Genomic DNA, 4,677 nt, shown 5'->3' on the forward strand with positions numbered 1-4,677 from the left:
TCCTCCAATGTTCAAGGGAGCATACGATCCAGATGGCGCTCAGAAGTGGTTGAAGGAGATAGAGAGAATCTTTCGAGTGACTGAGTGTGCCGATAACCAGAAGGTCAGGTTCGGTACGCATATGCTATCAGAAGAAGCTGATGATTGGTGGGTTGCTACCCGCACTGAGTTGGAATCTGCTGGAAATGCTGAGATCACTTGGGCTGTGTTCAGAGAGAGATTCCTGAGGAAGTATTTTCCAGAGGATGTTAGAGGAAAGAAAGAGATAGAGTTCTTGGAATTGAAACAGGGTAACAGGTCTGTTACGGAGTATGCTGCTAAGTTCACAGAGCTGTCAAAGTATTATACTCCCTATAATGAGGCTGCTGGAGAATTTTCGAAATGTGTGAAGTTTGAGAACGGGCTGCGTCCTGAGATCAAACAGGCTATTGGATACCAACGGATCAGAGTGTTTTCTGACTTGGTTGACTGTTGCAGGATTTTTGAACAGGATTCCAAAGCCAGAGCAGAGAGCTATCAGCAAAGGGTTGATAGGAAAGGCAAGAATCAGAATGATCGTGGAAAACCGTATGCAGCTGGCAAAGGTTTTCAGAGACAGAGTGGGATGAAGAGGCCTAGTGGGGGAGACTCTAGTGCCCCTGTTAAGTGTTATAGATGTGGTCGGGCTGGACATCGTGTCCATGAGTGTACCAGTGCTGAGATGAAGTGTTTCAAGTGTGGCAAAGGTGGTCATTTGGCTGCAGAGTGTCGGTTGAAGACTGTAACTTGTTTCAACTGTGGAGAGGTGGGTCATATCAGTCCACAGTGTCCTAAGCCGAAGAAGGAGAATCAGTCAGGAGGCAAGGTCTTTGCCTTATCGGGTTCTGAGACTTCTGCAGATGATCGTTTGATCCGAGGTACGTGTTATATTAATGGCTTTCCTCTTGTAGCTATTATTGACACCGGTGCTACTCATTCCTTTATATCTTTGGATTGTGCTGTGAAACTTAAGTTAGAGATATCTGAGATGCTTGGAAGTATGGTGATTGATACTCCTGCGAAGGGTCCAGTGACTACTACTTCAGTTTGTTTGAATTGTCCTTTGAGTATTTTTGGTAGGGACTTTAGGATAGACCTTGTGTGTCTTCCACTAGTGCAGATTGATGTTATCTTGGGCATGAACTGGTTGGTGTTTAACCGGGTTTCCATCAACTGTTTTGACAAGACTGTGATATTTCCTGAGATTGAAGAAGGAAAGAGTTTGTTTCTATCAGCCAGGCAGGTGAATGAGGAAGTAGCAGATGGGGCGGAGTTGTTTATGCTGTTAGCGACTTTAGAGGCTAAAGATAAACTAGTGATTGGCGATCTAGCCGTGGTGTGTGATTTTCCTGATGTGTTTCCGGAAGAGGTGAATGAATTACCGCCAGAGCGTGAAGTTGAGTTCTCGATTGATTTGGTACCTGGTACTAGACCGATATCGATGGCTCCGTACCGTATGTCTGCTGTTGAGTTAACTGAATTGAAGAGTCAGTTGGAAGATCTGTTGGATAAGAAATTTATTCGTCCGAGTGTGTCACCGTGGGGTGCACCAGTGTTATTGGTTAAGAAGAAAGAAGGTACTATGAGGTTGTGTGTGGACTACAGGCAACTGAATAAAGTGACGATCAAGAATCGGTATCCTTTGCCGAGGATTGATGATTTGATGGATCAGTTGGTTGGTGCAAGTGTGTTCAGCAAAATAGATTTGAGATCTGGGTATCATCAGATCCGTGTGAAAACCGAGGATATTCAGAAGACTGCTTTCAGAACAAGGTATGGACATTATGAGTATTCCGTAATGCCTTTTGGTGTGACTAATGCGCCTGGAGTATTCATGGAGTATATGAATAGGATTTTCCATCCGTACCTAGACCAGTTTGTTGTGGTGTTTATTGATGACATTTTGGTGTATTCGAAATCTGAAGAAGAGCATGCCGAGCATTTGAGAGTGGTTTTAGAAGTTCTACGAGAAAAGAAGTTATTTGCTAAACTCTCTAAGTGTGAATTTTGGTTAGAAGAGGTTAGTTTTCTTGGTCATGTGATTTCAAGAGGTGGTGTTGCTGTTGATCCTTCTAAGATAGAAGCGGTGTCTAAGTGGGAAGCTCCGAAGTCTGTTGCTGAGATTCGCAGTTTCCTGGGATTGGCTGGTTACTATAGGAAATTCATTGAGGGATTTTCTAAGTTGGCGTTACCGTTGACGATGTTGACTAGAAAGGGACAAGCGTTTGTTTGGGACTCAAAATGTGAAGAAGGTTTCCAAGAGTTAAAGAGAAGGTTGACTACTGCTCCTATTCTGATATTACCAAGTTCGTCGGAATCATTTGCGGTTTACTGTGATGCTTCATTGTTGGGTTTGGGTGGCGTGTTGATGCAGAATAAGCAGGTTATAGCTTATGCTTCGAGACAACTGAGGGTTCATGAGAGGAACTATCCGACGCATGATTTAGAGTTGGCAGCTGTGGTATTTGTTCTGAAATTATGGAGGCATTACTTGTATGGGTCAAGATTTGAGGTTTTCAGTGACCATAAAAGTTTGAAGTATTTGTTTGATCAGAAAGAGCTGAATATGAGACAGAGGAGATGGTTAGAATTTCTGAAGGATTATGACTTTGGTTTGAATTACCATCCGGGTAAAGCAAACGTAGTAGCTGATGCATTGAGTCGGAAATCATTGCATATGTCTATGTTAATGGTTAAGGAATTGGATTTAATTGAGCAGTTTAGGGACTTGAGTTTGGTGTGTGAGAGTACTCACAATAGTGTTAAATTGGGAATGTTGAAGTTAACGAGTGGTATTCTGGATGAGATCAGAAAGGGTCAGAAATCCGATGTGCTTTTGGTTGATAAGTTGACTCTAGTGAATCAGGGTCAAGGTGGTGAATTCAGAGTTGATGAGAATGGCATTTTGAAATTTGGTAATCGGGTGTGTATTCCGGATGTTACCGAACTTAAGAAGAGTATTCTTGAGGAAGGACATCGTAGTGGCCTGAGTATTCATCCTGGAGCTACGAAGATGTATCATGATTTGAAAAAGTTATTTTGGTGGCCGGGAATGAAGAAAGAAATTGCGAGTTTTGTTTATTCCTGTTTGACTTGTCAGAAGTCAAAGATTGAGCATCAGAAGCCGTCTGGGCTAATGCAACCGTTGGCTATTCCAGAGTGGAAGTGGGATAGTATCAGTATGGATTTTGTTTCTGGTTTACCGAGGACAATTAAGAATTTTGAAGCTATTTGGGTGATTGTTGACAGATTGACAAAGTCGGCTCATTTCATTCCGATCAGAATGGATTATCCGTTAGAGAGATTAGCCGAGTTGTATATTGAGAAGATTGTAAGTTTGCATGGTATTCCGTCTAGTATTGTTTCGGACAGAGATCCTAGATTTACATCGAAGTTCTGGGAAGGTTTGCAGAGGGCTTTGGGAACTAAGCTGAGACTGAGTTCTGCATATCATCCGCAGACTGATGGTCAGACTGAGAGGACGATTCAGTCATTAGAGGATCTTTTGAGGGCTTGTGTTCTGGAGAAGGGAGGTGCTTGGGATTGTTAGTTACCTTTGATTGAGTTTACCTACAACAATAGTTTTCATTCGAGCATTGGTATGGCACCGTTTGAAGCTTTGTATGGTAGGAGATGTCGGACACCTTTATGTTGGTACGAGTCCGGTGAGAGTGCTGTGGTTGGACCGGAGATTGTCCAACAGACTACGGAAAAGATTAAGATGATTCAGGAGAAGATGAGAATTGCTCAGAGTCGTCAGAAGAGTTATCATGATAAGAGGAGGAAGTCACTTGAGTTCCAAGAGGGAGATCATGTGTTTCTTCGTGTTACTCCGATAACTGGTGTTGGTCGAGCTTTGAAGTCGAAGAAGTTGACACCTCGATTTATTGGTCCTTATCAGATTTTGGAGAGGATAGGGGAGGTAGCCTATCGTGTCGCTTTACCGCCATCGCTTGCGAATTTGCATGAGGTTTTTCATGTGTCTCAGTTGAGGAGGTACATTCATGATCCGTCGCATATAGTCCAAGTAGATGATGTACAGGTGAGAGATAACCTGACTGTTGAAACATCACCTATGAGGATCGAGGATCGAGAGTTGAAGCAGTTGCGGGGTAAAGAGATTGCCTTGGTGAAGGTAGCTTGGGGAGGACCAGCAGGTGGCAATGTGACTTGGGAACTTGAGAGTAAGATGAAGGAGTCTTACCCAGAGTTGTTCGCTTGAGGTATGTTTTCGAGGACGAAAACTCTTTTAGTGGGGGAGAGTTGTAACACCCCGATAATAATATGATAATTATTTAAATTAAGTTAATAATATATTTATTAATTTAATTAGATAATTGGATTATTATTATTATTATTATTATGGAATTATTGAATTATTATTATTATTGGAATAATAATATAATTTGGAAAATATATAAGTTGGAATAAGGAAAAAGAGTTTCATTTTGGAAAATAAGATTTTCACGTGAAACTCAGAGAAGCGGCTGGAAGAGGAAAAGGGCAAGAGGCAGAGCAAGAGGAAGAGGGTTGAAGAAGAGAAGAGCTTGGAGCTTAAAGATTCGCCGGATTAACTCAGGTAAGGGGGGTTTATCGTCGATTAATGGGTATTATGGGATAATATGTAATGGGTAGTGATAAGCCGTTGAATTGACCCTA

The sequence above is a fragment of the Lathyrus oleraceus genome, chromosome 4 (genome assembly GCF_024323335.1).
Source record: "Lathyrus oleraceus cultivar Zhongwan6 chromosome 4, CAAS_Psat_ZW6_1.0, whole genome shotgun sequence".
NCBI lineage: Eukaryota > Viridiplantae > Streptophyta > Magnoliopsida > Fabales > Fabaceae > Lathyrus > Lathyrus oleraceus.